The sequence below is a fragment of the Danio rerio genome, chromosome 21 (genome assembly GCF_052040795.2).
Source record: "Danio rerio strain M-AB ecotype USA chromosome 21, GRCz13ab, whole genome shotgun sequence".
Taxonomy (NCBI): Eukaryota; Metazoa; Chordata; class Actinopteri; order Cypriniformes; family Danionidae; genus Danio; species Danio rerio.
This window is the reverse complement of record NC_141041.1, coordinates 37,046,387-37,061,541: the sequence shown is the minus strand read 5'-3', so window position 1 is coordinate 37,061,541 and position 15,155 is coordinate 37,046,387. Positions and strand designations below refer to the sequence as shown.

General features: G+C 37.6%; 1 protein-coding gene and 1 long non-coding RNA gene across 2 annotated transcripts in view; one reads left to right on the top strand and one right to left on the bottom strand.

Moving 5' to 3' along the window:
- The window catches only part of LOC147838908 (uncharacterized), a 113,334-nt gene that overhangs the window by 79,837 nt on the left and 18,342 nt on the right, over positions 1 to 15,155 (top strand). Inside the window, exon 2 of the long non-coding RNA XR_015520500.1 lies at positions 13,251 to 13,525. This is a non-coding gene — a long non-coding RNA (uncharacterized LOC147838908). The remainder of the gene's footprint in view (positions 1 to 13,250; positions 13,526 to 15,155) is intronic.
- The window catches only part of ndst1b (N-deacetylase/N-sulfotransferase (heparan glucosaminyl) 1b), a gene marked incomplete at its 5' end in the record, with an annotated part of 109,792 nt that overhangs the window by 92,852 nt on the left and 1,785 nt on the right, over positions 1 to 15,155 (bottom strand).

The following is a 15,155-nucleotide window of genomic DNA, read 5'->3' as shown; positions in this document are numbered from 1 at the left end:
ATTAGGCCAAAGATTTAAGGGTGTCCACAATAATAAAAAGGAAACACCCTTGACCATTAAAAGGGTTTGTTCGCCAAGAAAGTTTTTTTTTATTAATCATTCACCCTCATGTTGTTCCAATCCTCTAAGACCTTCATTTGTCTTTGAAACACAAAATAAAAATATTTAGAGGAAATCTGAGAGCTGCTTTATCCCTCTATAGGGAAGGTTCCCTCCTTGTTCAAAGACCAAAATGGTACCCCAAAAAATTCTCAAAACAGACCATGCATTGGAATACTATCAAGCTACAAGAATAATTAAGTGTGCACATCAAATAAAAAGTAATGACTTTATCCAACAGTTTCTTGTCCTCTACGACAGTATATTATGCATGTTGTGTTCATGAGCACTGTGCAGTGGCGAATACCCTCCGGATGAATGAGCGCAACTTCCTTTGTTTGAGCACAGGGGCATCTGAGGTAATACTTCAGAGATGCAATCAAGCACAATATGTGAACATGACCCCTATTCAGACACAGAGGAGAAACTGTTGAATATTGTTATTATTTCTGTTTAATGTGTGCACAAAGGTGTTCTTGTAGTTTAAAAATATACCATTGAAAACACAGACTGTTTTGAGAATATTTTTGTACCTTTTTGGACTTGCATGAGGAAGATGAGGAAGCTCTAAGATTTCACCTAAAATATCTTAATTTGTGTTCTGAACACAGTTTTATAGGGTTGAAATAAACATAAGGGTGAGTAATTAATCACATAATTTTAACTTTTTGGGAATGATTAACACTTTAAAGTTATCCGAAAACAAAGTAGATCTTTAGACCAACATCAATGTGCGAGCAAGCACCCTGTTATACCATTTTAAAGCTTCCTAATTTGTTTTAGGAGGTCTCCTATAATAGGTTTACTGTACAGCCAAGTCCAGCCAAGTACTTTAGTGTACAACCAAAGTCAAAAAACAGTACATTTCTATAAATTCTATAAGACTGAACATTGTGATCTTAAATTTGAAACTAAATAGCAAAACTTTTGCTTTTTCAAACTAAAACTTATTAGTGTAAATGAGGCCTAAGACAAAAAATAAAAAATAAAAAAAACTAAAAAAAAACTTACTAACATGGAAAAAATATAAATTCTTTTATAGTGGGCAGTGTCTTCTCTGGTGTAAGGTTAGTCCTAAAGATTCTCTGTAATAACAAGAGTTCTCTGGAAGAAATGATGTGTAGAGTGAATCAACAGAAGAAAATATGGTGGATTAAGTGGAAAATGCAGGGATTCTTTTTGTTTTGCGTCAGTGCTGAGCTCTCTCACTTGAAGGATGGTTCCCGGGGGCAAGGCCTGTAGGCCTCATTCCCCCCACAGCATGCAGAGAATTCCTAATAGTACCGCATATTATGAGAGCAGAACAGACTACTCAGCGAATCAGATAATTGAGTTGAACAGCAGCTGGGGAGGAAAAAAAATGAGAGAGAAGCGGTAGCATCTCCACTGAACGTTACAGGGGGGAATTCATTTCCACCCAGCATCCCAGTCGATGGATCTTTTCTCAGTTTCCACCCTACTTGGAGAATAATCCAGCACTTGAAGCATGCTAGCACATGTGGCCTGGATTGTAAAACGGGTGCACTCAGATTGTTGAGGCAGCTTATTGTTCTGGGACTGCAAAAAAGAACTTGAGGGGCAGCCAGGAAAACCGAGGGATGTTTAATTGTGAATGAGTGCGTTTGTCTGAGAATGTTAGTAGCATTATGACTGCACAGAGAAACAAAGAACAAGCATGTGGAGCCCATGAGAGAGACTGATCGATACCAGGTGCTTGTTCCATTTAAGCCGCCCAAAAAGGACAAGGGCTAAAGTTAAAGCACTTCTGTGTCTGCTAAAGTGGGTCGCGGTACCACTCCTGTTGCTGTGCCGCATTTGTGCCGACTCTGCAGGTCAGGGGAGGTTGCGTGGAGCTGGCAGACTACCTGCTTCTGCTCTACCAAGGTGCTGAAAATGAAAGAAGGGTGTTGGTCTCCAGGCGGATCTGATCAATCTGCAGTTAGAGGGCAGTGGTGCAAGACAAACCGAGGGGTGTGTAGGGAACAGGATTGAGCGAAGACGGGCATGTGTACACAAACACACACAAAACACCAGCTGGCTGTCGGCTGTAAACTGAAGTAGGATGGGAGAATGCTGATGTCCACAGTGGGAACAATGGGTACATATCGTTCATTCACAACCAAAAGTCCTACATGGACGAAGTGAGATAGATAAAAGACACACAAGATTAAAAACTGAGACCATCTGCTAAAGCATTAATATTGAAATAATGATTATTATTTTTGCTACTATGTCTAGTAACAATAATAGTAACCAGAATGACGAATGGGAAAATGAATGTATTAAAAATTATTGTTGCTGTTATTAATAGGGCTGCATGAACGAATCAATTAAATCAATTGAAATCAACGAATTTCATAATCAATTCATCATGTCGCAAAACGCAGAGATGTTTGATTATTAAAAAAAACTTTAGTTGAGCGTGGAGCAGAGTGAACGCACACTGATGCCAGTAGAGTTCGGCACCTCAGGACAGGACAGAGCAAAAAATAAATAAATAAATAAGTGGTAAGTAACGATAGAGGATAGATACATGGGGAGGAAGGGAGCAACAGCAGGATAAATCTCTACAGAATCCTACTTTTGTTCCGTTTTGAAGTGAGAAACACAACGTTCCTGGTGCTTGCACTGGTGAACACTATGGTAAATCAGCGCTGTTTATGAACGTGCTCAGCGGCGCTTAAATGTTAGCGGGAAATGGATGTTTTTTAAAATTTCAGTATCGGGACAACAATATTACAGACAACACGAGGGCGTGCTACAGAAGACGGCAGCGTTTTTTCGCTCACCGGGTTACATAGGCTGAAGCAGGGAAGCATCCTCATGGGTGCCATAAACTGAAGCCTTTGAGGACACTTGAGCATATTGCTCTTAAAGAGATTGTAATGTTGTTTGATGCTAAATTGCTTTTAATTGTTTAAATTGAACTTACTGAATAATAGTAATAGGATGTTCATAAAATTTTTGCATTTTGAAATCTTGGCAACAGCTGGAGGTTTGTAGTCGACAGCATGCTACTGCACATTTTACAGTGCTAGTCCTATACTTTTGGGTTTCTTCCCACCGCAGCTTCGCTTTGTTTCTTTAAAATGGCGGCCGCGTAAAATAACCGTATTGATTGTAGAAAAAGATTCCTATTACTACTACTACTAGTAATATTACTACTACTATTACTACTACTACTACTACTAATAATAATAATAATAAAATATTTGTAATAATAACAACAACCACAGAAAAAAATTCTAATTACAGTGGCAGCATTTAAAACCTACTGTTGCAACACATTCAAAAACCAAGTATTACACCCACATAAACGTTCCATCTAAATGCCCAACAGGGCCATTGTACTGCAGATTTTAGCTCCAACTTGCCTCAACACACCTGCATGGATGTTTCTAGAAAGCCTTGTAAGATCTTGATTAGCTAGCCCAGATGTGTTTGATTAGGGTTGGAACCAAACTTTGCAGAACACTAGCCCTCCAGGATCGAGTTTGGTCAACCATGATCTAACCCATATTAAAATTTCCAATCTGAATCTGAGCATAAATAAACAGGCAATCGTTTAATACAGAACCGTATCACCAGACTCTCTTTAGCAAAAAAAATTGAGCAAGATTAATGTTATGCACAGATAAAGGACAACAAAAGCCTAGTAGGTTATCAGGCTTTTCCATATGGCTCAGGGCGAATGTTAATACCAGATGCCGAGCAGCCGGCCTGAACGAGTGATCCCACTGGTTCCTGCTCTCCAGAATTCAACATCGACACAGGAGCAGTGACCACCTGGGCCTTGTGCGGCCACTGCTTTGTCAAAAAAAATCTCTTTCAAGTGTGGAATAGTGATGATTTGGCGGGGCAGGATGACTCTGGAGTGTGTTGGGTACAGTCATCAGAGGTGCTGGCCAATATGCAGCTGTCAGCTGTTTGAAATCTCACCTTCATTTTCTTTGACAAAGCAGAGCCGGCCATATACTGAGCACAGACCATGTTACATCCACAGAGAATCACTCTGAAAATGGGAATAGATGCAAAAGCTCACCTTGACCATGCTGAGACGATCACTAAACGAAATGATAAAATGGCAGAGGAAAAAGAGTGAAAATGGGATGACCGAGAGATCGGTTTGAGCATGACGGCGAATTGGCTCAAAAGGCTTTTGCATTAGTATTCATAGACATGATCCAGGCGCCCTCCGCAACAGTTGTACATTTGGATTTACATTTAAAAACACTCAAACAAAAGACGAGGATGGCACAAGTCTAGTACTCTTGGCATAGCCATTGTCTAGAGCAAATGATCTTGCATGCATAATTAACCATATTTACATGAGTGCAAAGGAACGAGTGTAAAAGAAGTCCTTTTGCTTGTTTAGACACTTCGCTGCTAAAATTGCTGTTCTTGAAACGATAATTACTTCAGTGTGCAATCAGTTAGCACAGACTTGACATGCTTTATACCTTTTATTTTTACACTTCCATATTTAAAATCTTTTAAATAATAATAAAATAAAAACTATTAGATTAGGTAGGGCTGGGCGATTAATGGAAAAGTAATCGAAATCAACAGAACCTATAATCGATCAAATTTTTCCTGGACGTTTTTTTCAATTCTTTTCCCTAAGTGACCTGTGACCCTGCTCTGGTAAAGGATGTGGCTGATTTCTAATTCTACGGCCACTTTGCAGCCACATCTGATCTCTGGTCATGTAGGACGATGGACCCATTCTTAAGCCTTACTTTGCACTTCACTGACGATGACTGGAATCTGCGCCAGAGATGCCTTGAGACGGCATCTTCTCCATTACATTAAAATTATTATTTACATTACAATATTTGTTTCCAGAAGATGCAAGAAATGCACTACAGTGCTTCCATTACCATTACATGGTTTCCACTACATATATTCTTCCATGGCGGGGCGCCACGCCAAAATTCATCCCGCTACATTACAGCTTCTCATTCAAAACATTTTTTCTTTTTTAATACCGAGTGATAATCGCACCAAAACGTATTAAAAGGTAAGTGAATTATAACAGCGCAATATTTTCTGTAAGGTGCAATATGCGTGAGGCCAGCAAACACGACATATAGCTGTTTCACTTTACTTCAGGACGCATTAATATCGCTCTGTAGGTCTATTAGAAACATTCATAAATATTCCTAGCAAATCTAAAAAGTAAACAAATAGACCAGGTAAACTATAAATAGAAATCTAATCAAGACTTGTTTGTAGTGTGATCAACGTTTGGGCTAGCTGTAGATGAGTTTGGAAGCAACTTGTAACATTTTAATGACATTTTGGCAAATATCTTTTTGACTTGAAAAAAAAAGATTCGTTCATCTCAATGAACGAGACTTAAAAGTCTGAGTCAGTGAATGGTCAGAACTTCCTATCACTACACCAGATGACTGGTTTTGAACCGTACCTTACCACTTTTTTGTCACCATTTGCAAAAGGTACCAACAGATCCAAAGGATACCATACGCCACAGATAGATGCACAGCTGAATGCTACTGGTTTACAGAGAAGCGTCGCAGAAGCAGAAAAATTAAAACAAATAAAGCACCATTTTTAAAAACACAGCTAAGACTACACCGTAATAATATATACATATAATGACAAGCCATTGTCGACCCAAGCTCTAACAAACCTTGTCGTCATCTTGATGTACAGCCACAAAGCCAAGAAGAACAAAATCTGCCATGTCCTGTTGTTGTGTTACAAGCCCGACTAAAAGTGCGAGCCATTTCGCTTTGTCCAGAGAGCTCGCCGCACGTCCATATTTGAAATAACAACATTTTTGAGCTCATATTAATAACGCGCTCATGACCATTGAATCGTTCTGATATCCGATCCTTTCAGAAAGAGACTAACGTGAGAGTGAAGCATGAAAAAACAAAGGAGAAGCTGCAAAAAAAAAAGAAAAGCAAATGATGCTTCTGCAATCTAAAACATGAACAAACTGCCATGTTTAACTTTTATCATCACCTTTTGGACCATTATGAACTCAGTATGACAGAATTACTTTCTAACAAGAGGCTACAAATCATGTTCATAGAAAGGTTAGTGATGAACATTTATACTATGTTCTGTTTTGAACATCTGTTTTGTGAGAAGTGCTTCTTATATGATATGTAAACGACCCTTAAGGCTTTACTGTGACATTTCCTCGAGTAAAACAATGTTGTCTAAAACATTCTGTCGTACACCACGTGCACCAGAAGGTTACCCTTTTGGCAGTGGAAATGCAAGCTTGATAAAGGTGATCTGTACCATACCAGACAGTATCTCTCAGTGGAAACAGGCCAAATCTGGCCCACTTTTTAGTTTTTATAAGTATAGTTTTCTATTTTAAGTTTAAAAGAGCTTCTATTGCCTTGACAGTCCCAGTCAGCGGTGTAAACTGTGAGAGGGACTTCTCAACCATGAACAGGGTAATAAATTAATATTTTACAAAAGTTTAAGCAAATTTTAACAGTTAATGTATTTGCAGGTCAAGACAAATCATGAAAAATAATAAATGTTAATTTTTAGCTTGTACGTTTGTACAGTTCAAATAATTGTTCAGTTATTTACTGCTGTCATTAAAAAAAAAACAAATAAATGACTTTGTGTTTGTGTCGGTGACAGTCTGAACAGCCAAACTGCATCCTCAACAACCTAACCCTAGGTGTATTATACTGAAGACGATGCTCTAACAAATACAGTGCTTACTTCAAGCAAGTCTAGTCAAGACTAATTGCTTAGTCACTTCATGAATAAACTTTCATTAGGTAAAATGAAGTACTTCATAGACCTTGCCAAGTAATTCACTTTAATCCAGAGTCTTTTCACATTGAGTCAAAGTCAAGCCACGGCTTGCTATCTGGCACAAACCAGGCCTGGCCAGGCACTAAGCTTAAGTCGATCGTTGGTGCCAGTGGTTTCGATGATCTACTTAAGTTTATGATGCTTTTGGGAAACGTATAGCCTAGATCCTGATGCATGCATGTAAACATCAAAGCACATATTAGATAGCAATCTGTTTTATTTTCAAATGTGCTTCTAAATCTGACATCTGCTTAACTGACCTACATCTCAATCTTTTCTCCTTTTAAGCTTCAAAAGGTAAAGATCATGTTAAATCATAATTCCTGATGAGTGAATCATGTCGCTGTAGGTATGCGAATGTTAACAGCTATTCATGATATTATTTATATGTTTACCTAATTGTACTTAGAATATGTCAAATTGCCTTTTACAGCAGATCTCAATGCAGAGATGGCTCAACTGCTATGGGGTCAGTGTGATAGAGGCTCAGGATAAGTGTCACTTGGCTGATTGTTCCAGTGCTGCATAGTCACAAACTTTGCATATTTCTACTACATTTGGGAAACATTCTTTAAGCTTAAGTTTCAAGATCGTCAATGAATAAAGATGTCAAAAATGCACTAGGGTTGTAACGCTACATCATAATACCAAGAAATTGTAGCAATGCATATAAATGTTGTAAATGATATGATGCGCGACAGTGAGCTTGTTTTCTCCAAGAGTTAGCTTACTGTATTTACAAAGAATAATTCACTCAAAAACGTCAATTCCATATTCATGTACCACATCACATAATGTTGTCTTTGTGAAGGCATAAAAAATGTATGTGGTTTGATTGAAAAAGGGAGAGAGGACACGTCAGTAAGACAGACATACTTGTGAACATGCTCAGAGACGTTTGTTCAGGCTCTGAATAACAGGTAAAAAAATTGTGAATAATGTTCAGTTTGCAAGGTCATGCGTGAAGTTTCGCACTTCATTGCATTGCAAAGTTCAAGCTTGGTGAACTCTGACCTGCGAAATCGCATCAGCTGAACGCATGAGACCAATCGAGGATCAAAAAATGACCTCTGTGGACAGAATATTTAAAAATATGGAGCAATTGCTGGCTTTATTTATTTATTTTTTTCTAATTATCTTGTTTAATCCTGCCCATTTTCGCAGCGCTGTACGACAAAATTTAGCATGCTCAAACTCTAGTGTGACCGTAGCTTTAGGGTGCTTTCACAACTGTGGATCGATTCTTTTGTTCCGAAATAGGGATTAAAACTGTTACAGTGTTACTCTTTGTTCTTGGTACGGTTCGCTTTCACGGCAAAGTTTTTAAATGGACAAAAATAGCTAAAATAAGTCACGTGCGAGTAAACTCTTTTTCCAGCTGAGCTATCATGCATCTTTATTTTCATTTATGACGATGAGCAATAAAACATTATAAGCGAAAAGATGCGCTTTAGTTTTGAATTGTGACAGCCACAATTTCACCCACAACTTCACCAAATATAAATTAGAGGTAAGACTTTCTCAAAGACAGCCATAGGCTAGAACTATGCATTATAGCCTTTTCATTACAGTGAAAAATAAAAAATAAACCAAGACTGCAGTTCTGGCAATTTTCCTAAAGGATAAACAGCTATTGTTAATAGTTAGCATGCTTTTACATTTGTATTCGACATAAAACCCATTTACCGGTAGGAATGAAATCCTGTCGTGATCATCATTCTGTCTTTTCATAGCTGTATATATGCCTATTACATATCCATAATATACTGTGATATAGCCTGGTTCAGATTGTATTCCTTTCTCACTACAATCGATCCAGACCACCTCATTTAGGCAATCTCTAACCGATTGTTTTGACGTGGATCCGAGCGCAATTGCTGGATTCACATATGCCAAATAAACCGTGCTAACTGGGGAAACACGCCAGCTTCCGAAACAAAAGTCTAGATGTGAACGCACCCTTAAACGGCACTAGCAGTAAGTGCCTTTATGTATTTAAATCATCACATTTTAATGGTACAATTATAATCAGGAATAGATATTATTTGGATTTCATTTGATACTGTTTATCGATACAGGTTCTTATCTAATAAAAATAACACAATCCAAAAAGTAATCTAATTAATGACAAATGTCAGATTTTTCCAAGTGAAATTGGTCTTATATGTCAGTGAGTGCAAGCATATACACCGCCTGACGAAAGCCTGTTCGTTAACCCCAGTTGTAAGACCAACAAATAATAACTTGACTTCAAGTTGATCATTTGGAAAAGTGTCAGATTTTTCAGATGAAAATCTAATAAACTGCAACCCAATCATCACAAATACTGCAGAAGTCCTACTGGAACCCGCATGGACCAAAGATTCTCATACAAATCAGTCAAGTTTGGTGAATAAAAAGTCATGGGTTACATTCACTGTGAGATCTGCAGAGTTGAATGGCAATATCAACAGCCTGAGGTATCAAGACATTTCTGCTGCCCATTATATTACAAACCACAGGAGAGGGCTTCAGCTTCCATATCAAAGTTCCTGAAGGCAAAGAATGAGCACCAGGATTGGCCAGTCCAGTCACCAGACATGAACATTATTGAGCATGTTTGGGGTAAGATACAGAAGGAGGCATTGAAGATAAATCCAAAGAATCTTGTTAATTCCAGATGACTTTATTAATAAGTTATTTGAGTCATTGCAGAGATGTATGGATTCAGTCATCCGAGCTCATGGGAGTCATACACAATATTTATTCTTTTTACACTGAATCATAACTTTATATTCTATACGGTACATTATTTCTGTTAAGTGACAAGACTTTTGTCTAAGCGAAGTCAGACTTCACTGTCCTAATTCATTAAAATCATTAAAAATCAAGGCATGACCATATTTTATTTTAGTTAAATTTTAATAATCTAGAGGCCTTTGCCTTTCACATACGCCACTTCTGATACTAAGTGATCAATTAGAAGTCAAGTTATTATTTGTTGTTCCTAAAAAGTATATAGGCGACAACACTTTTGTCAGGTAGTGTATGTCTAGCAAAACTAATAATTCACCTTATGCATAGTTGTTTTTTGATGTCATCACTGACCTGTGCATTGACGAGCAGGAACAATTAAAATCCTATTCAATTACATCATCGCAAGTCTATAGAAAATGTAGCATTTTAACTAACAGTAGGCCTAACCATTATAAAATAACTACTGCTTTTTTATTACCGTATATTTGAAAAATAACAATAACAATGCTAATATTCAATTAGTTTTTAGCATAGAATATCAAAATAATTTTGTACTGTGGCGACGCAGTGGAGCAACAGGTAGCGCTGTCGCCTCACAGCAAGAAGGTCACTGGTTCGAGCCTCGGCTGGGTCAGTTGGCGTTTCTGTGTGGACTTTGCATTTTCTCCCTGCGTTTGCGTGGGATTCCTCTGGGTGCTCTGGTTTCCCCCACAATCCAAAGACATGTGGTACAGGTGAATTGGTTAGGCTAAATTGTCCATAGTGTAAGAGTGTAAGTGATTGTGTGTGAATGTTTCCCAGAGATGGGTTGTGGCTGGAAGGGCATCCGATGCGTAAAAACCTGCTGGATAAGTTTGCGGTTTAGTCTGCAGTGGCGACCACGGATTAATAAAGGGACTAAGCTAAAAAGAAAATGAATGAATGAAAAAAAAAAATAATTGTCCAAGATTCACCTTTAAGTTAACAGATTGAAAAAAAAGTCATAAACTGGTCACACTTTATTTTATGTACAATTATTGCTATTAACAAGTCATTAACCAAGACTTTTAGCTTAATATAGTATAACTCGCTTATTAACAGTTAGTAAAACAGTAATAAGTTTAGGTATTAGGTAGGATTGGGGCAGTATAATAATATACATTATCTAATAAATCAATTATACCTTAATAGTAAGCAGTTAATACCAAATAATTAATAATAATGAATAATTTACAATAAGCAAGTAAGTCAGTAGTTAATAGTGAGAATTGATACTTAAAATAAAGTGTTACATATAAACCTTATTTAATATCAGTGAACCAAGCTAGATAGATATTTCCCAGAGATGGGTTGCGGCTGGAAGGGCATCTGCTGCCTAAAAATTTGCTGGACAAGTTCATTACGCTGTGGCGACCCCGGATTAATAAAGGGACTAAGCCAAAAAGTAAATGAATGAATAAATGTACTAGTAGAGCTAGCTAGTAGAGCTGCACGATTCTGGCTAAAATGAGAATCGTGATTTTTTTGCCTAAAATAAAGATCACGATTTTCTCCAGATTTAGTAGATATAAAATAATTATTATTGTTATTTTCAAACATGTGGTTAAAAAAAGCAATAGGCTTTGTGTAGCTGTACTGTTGGTCAAAATGCTAAATTTTGCATAGACTTGGAATGGTGGACATGAACAGACTTTAGATTTGTCCTGGTCATTAATGCTGATGATAATTCTGATGTTGAATTATTGCGTTTGAGTCATATGCTTGCAATCTGTAATTTTCTGCCTAAAATCTGTCACTGACGTGATTTACGTGAATACAGACGACTAGGTGGGTATTTTTGCATTTCGGCAGGTTTTGGATACTTTTTGGGCTGGAATCAGTCAGCTACATCTTGGCAACACTGTGTGCGCTTTTGGTTACATTTTCACTGCTAAGAGTGGTTCACTTCCCGCGCGGCTCTAAAACGATCACTCTGTGCCACAAACTGAATGTTATTTACAACTTTACAACCTGTTATTCACAGCAAATGCAGGTTCTGTTCACTAACGTTCACTTCATTCACACGCGCCCACCCTTTCTGTGATAACACACTGAAGGTCAGCTCAAGTCACGTGTGATTTTGCGGTCACAAATACATTCCATGAAGACAGAAATGACATTTTTGAGGTGAATTATATCTTATAAATGCAGCATGTGACTCTTTCAACACCATTTGGAGGTGTCTACGTTGCTGAACAATGTATGTAAAACATACATGTAAAGATGTGAAGATTTGTGCGGCCACCATTGCTTCTCTCCTGAACTTGAAAATATGATTGACAGAATCGTAGAAATGCTGGATTAAGATCGCCCGGGGGTCGAATCGAGATTGCCATCTTTTCACGATTAATTGTGCAGCTCTACAAGCTAGATATTCATGTATTAAAAAAATACAAGTTTTAGGGAGGTTATCAGTTAAAAAATGGCTTCTAAAGGCAAGCAAGTCCTCACTTCTTATGAAGTGGTAAAAAAAATCTCAATATCTGTGTATTATGCCTTGTGTACCTAGCGATGTTCACTACACTCATTTATTTGACCCAATAAAAAGAAAATATCTTTTCTTTAGAAGATGAAACGTCATATTTCAGATCATACAATAAAAGAGGATACAAGAACTCCAGCATCACTTAATGAGAGGAAATAACACGTCTGTGTTCTGTGAAACGAAGACACGCTCATGTTAGCTCATCTCTACACATCAAGAGATGCCTTTTTCACCCATTAATAATTCACTTCTACCGATGCCTCTCAATTATTTATGAAAGTTTATAATTCATCTTCCACCTTCACTCTTATAAGGTGAAAAACAAAAGAGGAGTTGATGTAAAGATCAATGACGCCCGTGTGTATCATATCTCCATAAGTGAGCCTTAAACATCGCTACATATACTGTACATGTTCAGGTATGCATTATAAACATCTGAAAAAGGTTCAGTAGTGAATATTTGCAGCCATTTGAACCTAAATGATCAAATACAGCTTTCAGCAAACAAACACATTGGCAGAGCTTCAATTTGTTACGGAATCTACGGTTTAATTTTTCATGCATTCCCACAGGCAGGAATGTGAACCGCGTGAGGGATACAGTCGGGCACGGCTCCAGATATTTGGCGGATCAGAAACACTGGTACCTTCCATCAGTGTGACTCATGTGTCTCTCTTTGTCTTTCTCAGAATCTAGAAGGGAAATGTTTCATAAACGATGCTTACAATCAGATGATGAACTTTGATTCGCAACCAAACAGATATTCTCAGGTGCTACCAAACAGTAAACAGAGCTGACACTTCATTTTAGCAGATCAAATAGAGACCAAAAATGCCTATGGAAGTCTCTAGTATGATTAAATTTAAAGTTTTTGACTCTTCTACATCATAAAAATACAGTACCATATTATGTTTACAGTTATTTAAGAAATATGTCAAGTTAGCATACTTGCTTAGCTAAAAAATAATGTTAAAGGCAGGTATTCTCCTTTAATATGGTGCATCTAGGGCTAGACGATATGGCAAAAAAAAATTATATCACAATATATATATATATATATATATATATATATATATATATATATATATATATATATTAGGGATGTAACGGTATTGTAAATACCGTCATACCGCAATATTAATTTTTTTCGATATTACCGTAGTCGCATGACTCGGTAAAACTATAGGTCTTCTGAGAAAATTTGCTCAGGCGAATGAAGCGAACGGGAGGTACCGGAAACTACAATTCCCATCAGCCCAGGCTTGGCCATAATCCCTTGCGGTCTGTTGTCGCTACAGACCCAGTAATGCGGAAATGGAGTGTGCTGCTAGAAGCGGGGATCAAAAAGAGCTGGAAAACCCTAAAGCGGGTGTTGTCGCCGCACGCGTACTGAATAGTGGTGTTGTCGCGCGAGTTCTTATCAGCTGTGTTGTCGCGCGCGTACTGAATAGCGGTGTTGTCGCGCGAGTTCTTATCAGCTGTGTTGTCGCGCACGTACTGTAAAGCGGGGACGGAGGGTATGTCGCGTCGCAGGGGCACTTTTGATCATTTTGGAAGGGAACTTTCTATCCAAGACTAAAAAGGGCATGTGCACTGCACAGGTTAAGCACTGTGTGTGCACGTGCCTGCAAGTTGGGGAATACGACTATCATATCAAATACGAATATCATGGGGACTGCAGAAACACAGCACACTGTTCAGATTGATGCAGACATGAGATCTCTATCTCACTCATGGTTTTTCCTCTCAAGTGGGGGAAAGACAATGCACAACGTTACCCACTGCTGTCAACCTGGGCCAAGTCATATCTCTCTTGTCCCAGAAACCTCAGTCCCAAATGAGAGGGTTTTTTTCTGTTGCAGGGGACATTGTACATACCCAGAGATACCAGCTTTTACCAGAAAATATTTATATGATAATTTTCCTTTAAACCCATCTCTATCTAAGTGATTGAGTGATTAAATGTTGAATGTGATGAGTTTTCAACAATACGTCGTTGTTTTCAACAATTTCGGTCGATACGATATAACTCAGATATATATATGGACAATATTAAAAAGACAGAAAAAGCACACAATAGATATCTATACCTACAGATGTCTGCAAACTGAATTTACAAAGTCTATAATACCTCCAGGCTCTTATAATGTTTTTTTACAAAAAGTACAAAAAAATTAATGTTCACTTTTCTTTGTTTTTAGACCTTTAAAAACATATGTGTGTGTATATATATATATATATATATATATATATATATATATATATATATATATTTACATTTACATTAACACCCACACAAATGCGGGTAGATTTCAGCTTTGGTGGTTTAGACAAACATACCACTAGCCACTTTGGCTGGTTGATAATAATTTTTAAATTGTAGTTTTCCTAAAAGCAGGGTTCGACAATATAAGAATGGCCCAATATGCAAATGTAATCTTAAAAATCGAGAAGTAAAATAATTGTGATCATGCGAGCAGAAAAAAGCAAATGAATACCGAATGAGAGGATGATGATCACTCGCGCTAACAGCTGATGTGATGCGCGCAACTGCTTAAAACGCGTGCACGCGACTGCTTCACCAATGCGCGCTCCCGAATCGTGAAGCAACCGTGTCTGGAACAGGTTCTGGAAACGCAACTGTCATCGGTTTTCTTTTAAATAAACTAGACAAATAGTGATGAACATGCACCCACAGTCCTGATGCTTTTAAGAGCTCAAAACTTGTCTTTTTGTAAGCACAACCGGTTGCTTTCACTTTGAACAGATTATTAAATGCCCTAAAGTTAACCGCATGCAAGTAATCATTCTTTCATTATAACACGGTATGTTTCACCTGCTTTCATTTGCTTACGGTTTTATTTGCTTTTAATTTTGTTAAAATGGTTTAACTATTGTTTTTTTACAACATTACTTTAATGAGAAATGAACTCTTCATTTATGTGCAGTCAACTGGTGATCCGAGAGATAGCCACGACAGATTACTGTGCATATTTTTGATACA